The sequence below is a fragment of the Protopterus annectens genome, chromosome 11.part0 (genome assembly GCF_019279795.1).
Source record: "Protopterus annectens isolate FY-2018-M chromosome 11.part0, PAN1.0, whole genome shotgun sequence".
Taxonomy (NCBI): Eukaryota; Metazoa; Chordata; order Ceratodontiformes; family Protopteridae; genus Protopterus; species Protopterus annectens.
Window position 1 is genome coordinate 631,219,065 of NC_056745.1, and position 15,794 is coordinate 631,234,858.

The window sequence follows — 15,794 nt, forward strand, 5'->3', positions numbered from 1 at the left end:
TTATCAGAACAGACTGGAATAATATTGACTCTACAACATTAGTAAGGAAATTATTCACAGCGTATATTCAGGAACAGCAATTGCTTCAGATTGTAAATAAAAAAAAACTACCAAGGGATGGAACATACTAGACATTGTTTTTGTTCCCAAAGAAATTACTGTAACTTCAAGTCAAGGTTTACCACCACTGATGTGCAATGATCATGGGGTTATAAAGGTTAATTTGTTGCTAGGTAATTCTGCCAAACTGAAATCTAAGCCAATGCACAGAAGGTTAATTACAGATTATACGGAAATAAAACAGTCACTATGTAAAACTAACTGGAATGAGGTGTTCAGTGGAAAAACTGCAGATGGAATGTGAAACATTTTGTAAGAGAAATTGAGTGCAAAAAAAATCAAAAAATGTTTAACATCAGGTTCTAGGCATACAACATCAGGCGGATATATTTCCATATGAACAAGATATTTGATTAAGGTGAGAGACAAAAAATATAAGAAATGGAAGAGAGGTCAAACTACAACTTTGAAAAATGAAATAAACAAGCTGGACAAACAGATTAAGCATAGTATGAGACAAAATCAAGAAAAATATGAAGAAAATTTATATAAAGATATTGAGCATAATAGGAAACTTTTTTATAGATACATATGATGTGGAAGGAGTAAAGACACACACATTCATAAACTGTGTGCAAATTCTAAAATTTATTCTCAGACATAACAGATTATAGTTATATTTACAAAATCTTATGCAAAACAGTTTGACTCCACAAAAGGGATGGCAAGTTGTCTTAGTAACATCCAGGTAACCCCAGATAGTGGAATCAAATTAGATTATATTGAAAAAGAACTACGTAAACTGGATCCAAACAAAGCATGGGGAAGAGACGGAATTAGTAACAATGACCTGAGAACACTTCAGCAAGAACTTACAGTACTATTGTATCTTATTATTCACTAGGTCATATAAATATGGGGAGATTCCTCAAAATTGGAGACATGGGCTTATTAAACCTGTTTTTAAGGGAAAGGGGAGTAGGACAAACCCAGAGTCATATAGACCCTTAAGTCTACTTTCATGTTGTGGAAAAATAATGGCAAAGGTAATATTGGATAAGTTATTGTCAGAACTGGATAGGTTGGGACTTGAAACCATATATCAGCATGCATATGCTGAAAACAGATCTATTACCATCTGTAACATGATGTTCTATAACAATATAATAACAGTTATGAATGAAAAATTGTGCTGTGATGTAATTTATATAGATTTAACTTCAGCATTTAACAGAGTCATACACGTAACACTGATCAATAAATTAGTACTACTAGGTATTGATGCACTCTTGATAAGATGGATAGCTGCATGGCTTACAAATAGGACATGGAAAGTATCAAACAGCAACTGGACAGACAAAATCCTTGGTTACAGTCAGGGTGACCCATAGGGCTCTGTCCTAGGCCCTTACTTGTTTAGATTGTATCTTTCAGACCTAACTTTTTCATCTGAGGTGTTGTACAGTCTATATGCAGACAACCTGAAATTGGGTAAATTGATTACGTGTTACAGATAAGGCATGACTGCAAAATAACTTGACTAAACTGACCATTTGTGCAGAAGAGAATAATATGCTGATAAATACATAAAAACCTAAGCATATGAGATTTGGTAGGCATTAATTGAAAGGTGAATATTTAATACAACACACAGTGATTGAAACTGTAGACTCATTTAAGGACCTGGGCATATGGGTAGATTCAGCTATGAGTTTTCTGGGTCTATATCAGAAGACCAAATGGAAATAACAGCAAACGGCAAAACATCAGAAAGACCGAACCTCGAAGTGCTGTTTGTGAGATCGCAGTACCGTGAAGATTGGAATATTTGCCCTTCCCTCACTGTAGTGCGATCTCGGAACTGGAATATATATTTAGCGGGGGGTGTGGGGGGCACAGCCCCCCACAACAGCAAGTTTGAGGACCGGTCTTTTCGATGTTTTGCTGTTCGCTGTTATTTCCATTCGGTCTTCTGATATAGACCCAGTTTTTCTAATCATATCAACCAATTGGTTAATAATAGTTATAGAACTATAGGTTGTATAAAAAGGTTTATAAAGTCTAGGAAATCAAAAATAATGAAGTCATTGTTTGTTAGTTACATTACACCCAAACTTGAGTATAGAATAACAATATGGAAACCCTATAAGAAAACAAGCATAAGTAAACTGGAAAGAGTACAATGGAAATATACCAAGGGTATCCATGGATGTGAAAATTTAAGTTATGAAAGACTAAAATATCTAAACTTGTACAGTGTCCCTTACAGATATCCAAGAGGAGATCTTATTCAGGTATATAGGGCCTTTGGTAACAACTACCTCTGGGAATGTTTGGGGTTAAAAAAAAGTACTAGAGAATCATCAGACAACCTATGTAGGAGATTCTATAGGAATGAGAAGTATACTAATTGGTTATCTGACAGAGTATCTGTACTAGCAAGTACTAGTTTAAATATTTTTTAAGAACAGCCTGGATACTTATTATGGGAACACGTGTTTTGGTATATTGGCAAGTTAGAAGGGCATTAATGCCCATGCTTGAAATATTTGCATATATGTATGTACTAATTTGCTATGAGAAGTGACTTCAATGGTTGTATTATCAAGAGAGAGGACTTTAAATGTTGTTTTTCCATTTTTTTGAGGGTTGAGCATAAGTTGTGAGTTACAAAGCTATGTTTCAGTTGCTGTTAAAGTTTCCTGAGTAATTTTTGGGAGATGTGCCACATTGTCAGATGTGCAAATGAGTGTGCGAGTCATCTGCTACTGTCTTAGGGAGGTCTGTTGTGTGGATGTGTGAAGGGTGTTGAGAAAGTTAAAGAGGAAGGGACCAAGGATAGAGCATTGTGGTACACCGGTGGTGACTGGAGGTATAGCGAGATGGTGGAGTGCCATTTTACAGAATGATACCTATTGGATAGGTAGCTTTTGAACCATGGCAGGGTGGGCTGAGATAGACATTTGAAGTAGAAGTTTGTTGTGACAAACTGTGCTTGAAGGCTTTAGACAAATTTAGAAATAAGGAGGAGACTAGTTTGCTATTATCTATTAGGTTCATAGGCAGGTACTAGGCTATCTGCCTGAGGGCATTTATAAGCCTAGCCAGAGTGTGTCTGCTTTCGCCGCCCCATTGATTAACTGATCCTCTGTCAAGCAGAGTCAGTGAAGTGATCCCAGGGGTGTATTTTCTGTTACCCATCCACTCCTCAAAGTTTTTCTTGAAGAGTGTTAGTGAGGGGCTCTGCCTGATGTAATTTGGAATGTTGTTCCAAAGCATGGGGAGTCTCTGTGACAGGAATCTATCCCTCCAGCATGTTCTGTTTATTATTGTGGTGAGGTTTAGCTCACTAGAGAGCACGTGGCTCGCAGTGACTTGGATTTCTTTAGGTGGAGCTTGTCCATCAATTCTAAGTTGGACATGGCTTTGTAAGTCAGGCAGAGATCACCTCTGAGTAAGCGATTTGCCACTGAGTACAACCAGAGTTTTTTTTCAGTTGGGCTACATAGGACATATGTTTGAGGCCAGTAATCCTCTTGGTGAGGTACTTTTGTGGTCTTTCCAGTTGTTGGAAGTGTCTTGTGAGGTACATCCCAAAATGGGGCATTGTACTGTATGATGGGTCTAATGAGTAATGAGTTGAGGGGCACTATAACCTCTTTATTTATAGATGTGAACCCTTTAGTAATTAGATGGGTCACATAGAAGGAATTCCTAACTACTTTGGTAATATGATTGTCAAAGGAGAGATTACTATCTACCTGGGTCCCCAGATCTCTTGTTGCCTCTTCTGTGTTAAGGGGGCTGCCACCTATGTGGTAATTCATGGGTGTTTTGTTTTTCCCAAATGGGATGAATATGCATTTTTTGGCATTTAGCTTGAGGCCATGATTTTGACACCAGGTGTCCGTCTCAGTAAGACCCTTTTGGAGGATGTCCGTGTCAACTGGAGAGTCAATTATTGCTCCCAGTTTGCAGTCATCAGCGAACTTGGTTAGCCATAGCCCTCCTGTGTTTGCCTGTACTTCTGAGAAGTATATGCTGAACAGTAGGGGTCCCAGGACCGAGCCTTGCGGGACACCACTTGTGACTGGTTTAGAGTCAGACCTGGAGCCCACTATTCTTACCATATGAGTTCTGTCTGTAAGCCAGTTGGCAACCCATCTTGTGACATAGGGGTTTATGTTCAGGCTGGTGAGTTTTTCTGTAATACCCAAGTGAGGAATGGTGTCGAAAGCCTTGGCGAGATCAAGGTAGGCTGTGTGAACCACCTTTCCCTCGTCTATGGCCTTGGTGACTGTCTCAAAGAAGTCAACCAGGTTTAGTAGGCATGATCTGCCCTTAACAAAGCCGAACTGGGTCTGGTCAAGTGTTTGGAAGTTCCCAATGTCTTTGTTAATGAGTTCCATGATGATGAGCTCCATAGCCTTGCAGACCAGGCTAGTCAGGCTTATGGGGTGATAGTTGCCAAGGATTCAAAAGGTAACCAAAAAGTCTCCTTTAGTTATGTTAAGAATCTAAGTGGCAACGCGCAGATATGAACTAGTGCAAAATAGCACAAAACTGAACCTACCTCTGGGAATGTTTGGGGTTAAAAAAAAGTACTAGAGAATCATCAGACAACCTATGTAGGAGATTCTATAGGAATGAGAAGTATACTAATTGGTTATCTGGAGAGGAATAACCATTGCTGTGCGCCATTCTATGGGCACGTAGCCTATGGAGAGGCTGAGGTTGAACAGCATGTTTAGGTGGTGGGTTAGTTCGTTCTGTAGTTTGTGCAAGACGCAGCCTGGGACACCATCTGGTCCCATTGACACTGTGCTTTTGGCTTTTGAAAGGCCTGTTTTCACCTGTGCTTCTGTGATTTTTGGGACACTACACCTTTCTGGTACTGTTGTGGGCCCTTTTGGAGGTGAGGGGGGGGGGTGAAGTTTGCACTGAATCTATCTACCAGGATGTTGGCAATATCAGTAGGTTCAGTTTTGTGCTATTTTGCACTAATTCATATCTGCGCGTTGCCACTTAGATTCTTAACATAACTAAAGGAGACTTTTTGGTTATCTTTTGAATCCTTGGCTATTTTTCTTTCAAAGTTAGCCTTGGATGATTTCATGAGGGACCTTAGTTTCTTACTGATACTGATCAGGGATGTCTTTCCTTCTTGGGATTTGCTTTTTTTCTGAACTAGTTTCCTCCTTTTATTGTATAGCCTGTTTATGGCAGGGGTCCACCAAACTGGTTTCCTTCTCTTAGAGGAGTGAGTCTTGATTTTGCTAGGGATGGCACGATCCATGCATCCTTGTAGATGCTCAGAGAGTGCATTTGTAAAGGTTTCTGCATCTTGGGCAGCATTATCCTTTAGCGTGGGGGCTGTGAAACTTACCACCTCTGTCTTAAGTAAGGTGAAGTTTGCTTTAGAAAAGTTTTTTACTGTGGTTTCCTTAGTTGGGGTGGTGGTGGGGTGAGGACATCCAGAATGATTAGTTTATGGTATGATCTAACCAGTGACGGGTTGACCTCTGGTGTGGAACACCTGTTGCCTTTGTTGGTGATGACCAGGTCTAATATGTTTTCACCTCTGGTAGGGAAGTTTACCTGCTGATCCAGGGCATTTGAGTTGATGAATTCCAGGAAGCGCTGGGCCTGGGAGTTTGTACTCGAGTTGTTTTCCCAGTGAATGGCAGGGTAATTGAAATCGCCCAATATCAGGGTGTTCAGTAGGACCTTCATGTTTTCCAGTGCCTCCAGAAAGGTGGAGTGGTGGTCCTGGGTCATTGAGGGTGATCACAGATTGCAGGCCATAATTTGCATTGCAGATTTGCCCGATGTTAGTTGCACATGGATGATCTCAGAGGTATCATGCTGCACCACTAACCTGGAGGTGTAGGTATCCTTGATGAATATGGATGCACCCCCTCCTTTTGTGTTTCGGTCTGTGTTCTGTGGCCAAAACATGTGGTATGAGTTGTAGCCTGGTAGTGCTGGGATGCTCTCTGGAGCCTTGAACCAGGTTTCAGTTACTGCACAGATGTTGACGTTCTCCATACTGAGGAGTGCTTCAAGTGCATGCATTTTGAGATTTAAACTCCTGGCGTTGAGTAGCATAACCCTCAGTTTTTTGTTAATCGTGCTGTTTACAGAGGTGGGTTTGACTTTTGAGCCTTGCCTAAAAAAAGGCACTATGGGAGCAGCAAAAGCCTTGGCCAGTATTTGAAAGCCTAGGGGTGGCAGGTGCAAGCCATCTCTTGTGAAGCAACCCGGCTTGTCGAGCATGTCGTCCCAGGCTGACAGGCACTGGATCCCCTTTGAATGACACCAGAAACTTAGCCAATTGTTGAAATTGATCATTTTTTTTCTTTATACTGAGGTATCATTCTTGGTGAGGGCAGGATATTACTCAGGGTCAGGCTCATACCAGCCTGGGCTACATGATCAGAGAGCTCTTCCATGTCTCTTTTCATGTAGTCCAGAGAGATACATCTCAGGTCATTCACACCAACATGAACAATGACAGAGTCATATTTGTTCTTGTTCTGGAGTGACCTGAGTGCTTGTGTTATGTGGCCGATTCTGGCTCCTGACAGGCAGCTAACAGTAACCTTCTGCTTGTCCAGCCTAGTGAGTGGCTGTATGGCGCACAGCTACAGTTATCCCACTCCACAAGGGGGGATCCACCTTGGATCCCAGGAACTACCGTCCCATCAGTCTGATGAGCCTGATCTGCAATGGCATATAACGCATTATCATGGAACTTATAAACAAAAACATTGGCAACCTCCAAACACTGGACCTCTCCCAATTTGGGTTTGTGAAGGGCCGATCTTGTCTCCTGAGCCTGATTGACTTTTTTGAATCAAGCTCCAGAGCTGTGGACGAGAGTAAGGCAGTCCACATAGCCTATATGGACCTTGCCAAGGCCTTTGACACCATCCTCCACTCTGGAATTATAGATAAACTTACTAAGGTGGGCATAAATCCCTACATCACTCGATGGGTTGCCAACTGGCTTACTGACAGAACCCAGACTGTAAAAGTAGCCAACTCTAAATCCAGTTCCAGACAAGTGACAAGTGGAGTACCTCAGGGTTCAGTCCTGGGACCGCTGTTGTTTGGCATCTACTTCTCTGAAGTACAGGCCAACACTAAGGGACTCTGGCTAACAACGTTCACAGATGACTGCAAACTGGGAGCCATTATTGAATCCACAAATGATGTGGATATTCTACAAAAGGGCCTTACAGAAACAGATGCATGGTGCCAGAGCCATGGGCTCAAGCTTAATGCCAAGAAATGTATAGTTATCCCCTTTGGGAAAAACCATATACCCATGAATTACCACATAGGTAGCAGTACACTAAACATTGAAAGTGTGATGAGAGACTTAGGGACACAGGTGGACAGTGGTCTCACCTTCGATAACCACATCGCCACAACAGTCAGGAAATCCTTCTATGTGGTACACCTCATCACTAAGGGCTTTTCCTCCAGAAAAAAGGAGGTCATTGTCCCACTGTACCCATCCCTCATTAGACTCATTATAGAGTACAATGCCCCGTTTGGTATGTACTTCACAAGACATCTGTAATAGCTGGGAAGGCTGCAGAAATACCTCACTAAAAGAATCACAGGCCTAAAGCAGATGCCCTATGCTGACCTTCTAAAAAAGCTCCAGCTATACGCTGTGGCATATTGTCTACTCGGAGGCCATCTCTGCTTAACATGCAAGACCATGTCAAACCCTGAGCTGTTGGACATGCTCCACTTAAAGAAATCCCAATCCCTCAGAGCCACACACTCCAGGGATCTAAACCTTGTCATCACAATGAACAAAACATGCTGGAGGGATAGGTTCCTGACCCAGAGTCTCCCCATACTCTGGAATAGACTGCCCATACATGTCAAGCAGAGCGCCTCCTTGGCCCTCTTCAAAAGGAACCTTGACAATTGGATGGGAGATAGGAAATTAACCCCGGGAATTATGTCAGTTGCCCTGTTAGACAGGGGTATAGGATTTAAATATTGTGGGAAGAAATATCCGGGGAATTGTTTGGCTAGGACCAATAGCCTTGTACCAACCTATGAACCTGTGAGATGTCTGGTTGTATAGACTGAGAAATGATCACTGAGACAGTCAGACATTGTACTTGAGGTGGTGTATTTGCTAGGGTCCCTTACTAGGATGCTGTCTTTTGGGGAAATGATTCACATTTCACTGATACAAGGTACCAAGTGTGAATCAAGAAGCATTTTTTTTACCTGTAATCTGACTGGCCATGTTAGATGTTGTTCCACAATGCTTTCAAGTGGACACTGCGTGATACATTTACCGAAATATGTTATTTATATATATATATATATATATATATATATATATATATATATATATATGCATATTATATTGGTAGAAATATAAGTATATACATTATTTATTTACTTATTGCCTTTGTTTTCTGGGGCACAACAATTACCCCTTTTCAGTGGGGGCTCAGGGAGAAAAGCTTCTCAAAGAAATTTTGACAGTTTTTTTTTGGGCACCATATTTATTAATGTAGTTAACAGTGAGTACTTCAGAAACAATATTTATTTATTTATTCATTTATTGACATTTGTTGACCGGAAAAGTCCACTGGGCCCAAAGACCCATTTTCAGTGGAGGCCCTGGGAAAAATCACAGAAATTTTTACATAACATCAGCTTAGCTTTAGACATCAAAAAGCTGATAAACACAAACTGAATGAAAATAGCTAGGAAATCACTCCACTGGTAACCCACAAATAAAAATAAACAAATTCCGTTTTTATTAAGCGCTTTTCATCTCTCCTTGTAGGGAGACTTCTTCAGATGACAGACATGTACAAATCTACAATTTAAATAAATAGATCACATATTATAGAGGTATACAATACAAGAAAATAAACCCAGTATGTTAAATTTTTAGTAATTCTGTTTGTATATTCTCATAAATAAGAACACTGTTTAATCAATACTGTTTATTCAGCCACAGAAATAAAGAAAGCAAGAGAGACTGGACACAAAGACAGATAGTGTAAATTGCAACTATATTAAGTTAATAAAAGTATTTGTACAGTATCGTGGACAAAACATTTAAGGTGGTTTAATCATATGACTGCAAGAACAGACAAGGTTATTGAGATAGTGTTCTTTTAGTGCAAATTTAAATGTTTTTAAAGAGTCTAGCTGAGTAAGAGAGAGAGGGAGTGCATTCCATAGTTTGGCAATGGCATGGGAATGGAGACATTGTTCAGCTCTTTTGTTTGTTTAGTTATGGTTAAGAGTTGTTTGCTAGAGGACCTATGATGCTGAGTAGGGGTGTGTGTTTGTATTATAGTTTGAAGGGATGGGCAGTAGTTTGGATTATTTAGTAGTTTGTGGGTGAAAGTAAGTTGGGAGTAATGTAGTTAATGAGAGAACTCAAATCAGTTTATAGATTCAATGTCTAGGCAATAATGTGTGCGAGTTGGCATGTTGGAGACAAACTTGGCTATTTTATAGTAGCACAACTGCAGTTTGTTCAGGAAAGATGTTTGTAGGTTAGTGAAAATGGGGCAACCATAGAGGAGGGAGGGTAAAAGTAGACTATTAGCTAGTTTCAACTTGGTAGACTTGTCCAAATACAGTTTATGCCTATAGAGTTTGCCAAGGTTAAAATGGGTCTTTTTGATTGAGCTGAGTATATGATTCTTAAAGGATAGTTTCTCATCAATTGTAATGCCAAGTAGTTTGGCTGTCTTTACAATTTCAATTTCTGTATTGTTTTGAGAGAATATTTTAAAGTCTAGAGTTACAGGTTTAGTTGTAAAGAGTAAAAGTTTTTATTTTTTGGGATTAAGTAGCAGTTGAGTTTCGTTACGCCGGGATTCAATGGAAGTAAGTGCATTTTGTGTTAACTTTAGGAGATCTGAGATGTTGTTAGAGGATGCAATTATTGTCATTAATGTAATTGATCTAATTATTATTATAATTAATACATCTAAAATATTGTTAGAAATTGCAATACACATCAATAAAACCAATTAGATAAAACAGTTAATAACAGTAAACATTTTAGAGAAAATGCAAATGATTATAGGTAGGAGGTGCAGTAAAATAGAGCAGAGATTTATTTGAGTTGTAAAAAAAGGAGAAGAATAATGTAAAGGTTAAAACAGAGTTAAGACAGAGGAGAGTAAGAGAAGAGATAGGGTAAGACTGTGAAAAAGAGAGACAGAGAGACTGTGTAGAAAAATAATAGTAAAATAAAATTAATTATTTATAAGATAATGATCTATAAGAGTAATAAGAAAATGTTTATTGTAGAGAAAAAAAAAGATTAATTGCCATCTAGTGTGATTTAGTAAAATAGAGAGGGTTGGGTTAGTTATGTGATGGTAGAAAAGGACATATTTCAGGGGTATAAAAGAGGAGGAGCTAAGATAGTAAGGTTAGAAGGGAGTTAAGGAGGAAAAAGATTGTATAATTTACTACAATACTGTAGCTGCTTTAGTCGATGGACAACAAGGAGTAAAGCAGTTGGTGATTAAGATTAAAGATTATGTTTTATGTTTTCCCTACCCACATTGTGTGCTATGTTGGAAAGGAGCACTGACTTATCAATTTATTATCCAGATAATATTTTAGACCTGTGGTAGTTAGAATCTAGATATTAATGAGATGTTGTCCATTGGAATGGAAGTTTCACATTGATACCATGAAGTACTATATAAACTCCTTCTTCATGAAGTTATTAACAAAATATGAATATTGCAAATATTCATAATTTGCTATGAGACTGAATCCCACTTTTCCACTTACTGACCACCCCACTTAGGTTGTTAGCTATTTCTAACCCATGTGATGTCTTGACTTGTGTGATTGTATACCAGAATGCCATTACATGGACAGTCAAATATTTTTTTCATAAATAGTATACTTGTGCATATTTACACAGTTTATTGCTAAAGTTGAACTATGTGAAAAGTGGTGATACAAACTAGGTATCATTGAGAAGTTTTCCATCACAATAAAACCTTCAATCAGAATTCCATAAATTATCATATAAACTCCATCTTGATTAAATTATTAGCTGAAATATGAATACAACAAATGTGTATTATTTGGCATGACTTAATTGCCACCCCAATGTGGGTCAGCAGACATTCCTACCCCCTATACTGTCTTGGCCTGTGAAATGCTGTTAAATGGATAGCATATTTCTCAACCTTCCATCTCTAAAATGAGGAACACTCGCCCTCATAATGTGGAATAAATGGGCAAAATGGGCAATACATACTAACAGTTAATTAACAACATCAACTGGGAAGGTTATAAGATGGTCAAAGTATGCTGGTTTTATTTATGAAAAAGATCTTTAAATGAACTGAGTGATAACCCCAGTTGTCATGTAATTTCTATTTACTATGGATATCAGTTAAAATAATTCCTAACACTGAATGTGTGATAGACCCTTTCAATGTGGAACTTCATGGAACATGAACTTTATAAGACCCCAAATGAGGTACGTTCCTCTTAATGAGGTACACTTGAGAGATATGGTGGACGGTACTTAACATATTTGCATAAATATTGTATTTATCCATGTTTCCATGTTTTATTGCTCAAGTACAAATATCTACACAGTAGTGATACTTACATAGCAGGTATCGTTAACAACTCTTTCAGCATTATGCATCGCAAAATTATGTATACGTCAGCTTGGCAAATATACCCAATGCACCAACGCTTTTCTCTCAGAGAAGAACAATGTTGCCATTATGTTATCCATGTTTTTACATTAGTCTCACCACACACATATACACACACACACACACACACACACACACACACACACACACACACACACACACACACACACACACACACACACATTCTCTCTCTCTCTCTCTCAATAGGGAAGTGTAGGGCAGAACTCACCTCTCCACCTGTGCTGCAATGGTAGTGAGACTGAATGATAGCCCCAGTTGTCATGGTAGACACACCCACTGTACTGACAACTGTCTGACAGCAGGGAACAAGTATTAACACTGTGCTACTGTGCAATTCTCTGTTACAGTCTCATCACACACACCCAGTGCATTGTGGAAATGCAGGGAAAAGCTCACCTCTCTACTCATGCTAAGATAGCATATAGATCTGAACAGCAGCCTCAGTTAGCATAGCACTGACATATTCCTCCCAGAAGAGCATAAGTGCTGCAACTGTATTGCTCAGCAGTTCTTCTTTAGGGTGCCACTACATACATACCCAACATGCTTGGGAAATGTGAGGCGAGGCCCACCCCTCCACTTGCACTGCAATAGCACACATTGCTGAACAACTGCACCAGCTGCAATGGCAGACACACATACTGCACTGACACCTGCCTCTAGGTGGAGAACAAGTGTAGGCACTGTGTTGCTGCACAGGTCTCTCATGTCTCAACATGGTTTACTGTTATCAAGCCAAGCCTCAGAAGCTCAACTTGTGCAGTGATCAAACGCAGCACAGTACCTCAAATATCAAACTATCCTACTACTCTTGACCCAGGAACAAGAGCTAACATGGGTCCAGTAGTGGGGCAAAGTCGGACATTTGGTATTGCTGGTCTTCAGCATTCTGTACGTTGGTGTTCTGTATTCTGACATGTTCAGTTCAAGTTTCCGAGCCTTAGCTTTGTAATAGGAAACCATCTCACCAAATGCACTCAGTATACTGGGAAAGTGCAGGGAAAGACAGACCTCTCTATTAATCATGCATTGACACATGGACCTGATGGATAGCCCCACTTGGCATGGCAGACATGCTGATGTGATGTTTATATACTTAGGCAGTTGTTCCTGTGAGTGGCTATCATAATGTTTGCTTCACAGAACAAAACAAGCTAGAGGGGTGGAGCTTTATGGTATTTATATTCTGCTTTTAATTTAAACTTGATATACTTCTTCATCTATTTTTTATAGCTATAGACATTTCAGCTCTCTCTGGTAAATGAAAAACATTTTTTTTATCATTTTTTTATCAATGTAGCATATATATATATATATATATATATATATATATATATGGATTCACTTTATAACCTCGAAATGCTGAAATATCGAATTTCAGTATCTCGAGACTATAAAACCGAATCCACAAAACACCGACAAACAAAAACCGCGAAACCACATAACCGAAAACACCGCACACACTACACTAAACATACAACAAAACACCCACATCACAACATAAACAAAAAAACAACACACATACACAACTCACACACACATGTGCCTTAGCCACATCAGATATATGCTTTTTCTTCTCCTTCCCCTTTCCCCTTATCTATACACTCAACCACTTCTTTAACCATCATTAGCATTTCATTTAGTCTTTTACCTTTAACCCTGTATACCCCTTTATCCTGACAATTTCACAATGTAATTGGCTCCAGTTTTTTTATTTCTATTTTTTCCCTTAACCCCCTTTCCATATAAATGTTATAACTGCCTTTCAGATCTCTTCTTATATTCCCAGAAAAGCATCATTTTCCTTATAAAAATAATACCTGAATCCATCTGGACCAAATGCAGCTTCTTCTTTAGCTTCCTTTATAGCATTGTCCAACTCTTTCCTCACAATTCTTTTTCTTTTTTCCATTTCTTTTACTGCCTCCTTTTTCATCTTCTTTACTTTCTATACACACTTGTTACAGTCTTTTTCTCACACATATTTTGTACATATATTTCAACTATATCCATAATTTCCTCTTGTTTACATTTTAACTATCCTTTTTAGTCTTTCATTGTATTCATTTTTCTCTCATATCTTGATTTACCTAAGAACTGGTAAACTGATTCTCTTCTCCTTTTCAAATAACACTTTTGTCAAAGTATCATTCTTTCCATTTTTTTATTATATTTATATAATTTCTTTTCCTATCTGTTGACTCCTGCTGCTCCTTTCTCTACTATTCTTTCGCAAATTTCTTTTTGCTTATTATATGTCATCTTTTTCTTTTTCCATTGCTCTCTCTCTAATTTTAAGTATATATATTTTAAACTTTTCTTTATACACTACCCATGACTTTGTCAAACTTCCATAAATCAGCTTCATTGTCATATGATCCTCCCACAATTGCCCTCTTCCTCTTTTAAGACATTCAGTTCTTGCAATTTTTTCTGTCACTGTTTAACCATTTTCCTTCTTTTATTATATTTTCAGTTTCTTCTATTATTGCCCATAAAGCCATGTAATCTGAAAACTTTGCTTCTCTAATTCCATCTTTTATTTCATGTCATCTGCAAATAAAATATAATCAACTCTGCTTTAAATAACATGGCCTTACTCTTCTCTTCATTTACCTGTTCTTAACCTACCATTATTTACAACTGCTGTCACATTTTTACATCTTGTGCTATTTTCTGTTTCCACTCTTAAATTACAATTAAAGTTTCCAATCATCATAAATGATGTATTTACTATCCCATAATTTGAATTTCCTCAAACATTTTTTTCTTTCGTTTACATTTGTATATGCATACGCTACAATTCTGAATACCTTCTGCCCCTTTCATACAGCATAAAATAAAACTCTCCCTGCCATCAGCACAACCATTATAGCTAATATTTTAATTCCATTATTTTAGTAATACTACAATACCTGAAAATGTATCACTCCCTGTAGTCCACACCACTTTTGTTTTCCGCATCATCTCAATTTCACTATTTTCTATTTACCTATACATATTATACCAGGTAAACAAATTATCTCTGGATCTATTTTTTCATGCCATTCAAACAGCATCATTTTTTAACATCAATTTTCATGTTCAGTGATGTTTTGGAAAGAAATAATGCTACAGTGAAGATTGCACTGCCATTTTGTAAGATGCATAGTACCCTGTGTACCTGTAGAGTTTCAGCATCCTAGCTTTACCCTTCTTGAAGAAAATTTAGGTTTGAAGGGGTACTTGTCTCCTTATAGAATATGTCGAAATGCTTTGGGAAAGCTAAAAACAGTAAACAGTCACATTGAAAGAAGAAGTAACACCCATAACTCTTAGAGCAAAAAATCTGGACAAAGCTTAAAATCATGGGGGGACAAATAGGGACAGATTTTAAATATTGCTCTTAAAAATTTAAAATGTTGATAGAATAATAGGTTTTGCATTAGCATGATTTTTTTTGAAGGATGTAAAGTCTTAAACTTAAATATTTGTCATTATGTAATTACTTCAATCTTAAGCTATTTGCCAGAAAGGTACAGATTTTAGGAGAAACACACCAAAATATGAGGCAAAAAACTGGACAGTCTATGAAAATCTGTACAGTTGAGAGGTATGGTAACACCAGAGCCATGATTGCAATGCCCTTTTGTAGGGTGCATAGCACCATGTGTACATGTAGAGTGTCAGCCTCTTAGCTTTAGCCCTTGAAGAAAATTATCTTTTCAAGGGGTATTTATCTCTTTGTAGAATAGGCTGGAAATGCTTTGGGAAAGCTAAAAACAGTAAAGGGTCATACTGAAAGAAGAAGTAATGCCAGAGCCAAGATTGTAGTCCCCTTTTGTAGGGTGCAGAGTATCCTGTCTACATGTAGAGTTTCAGACTCCTAGCTTTATTCCTGTTGGAGAAAATCAAGTTTTCAAGTTTTTTTTCTCTATGTAAAATGGACTGGAAATGCATAAGGAAAGCTAAAACAGTAAAAATGTCATACAGAAAGAAGAAGCAATGCCAGAGCCAGGATTGCTGTGC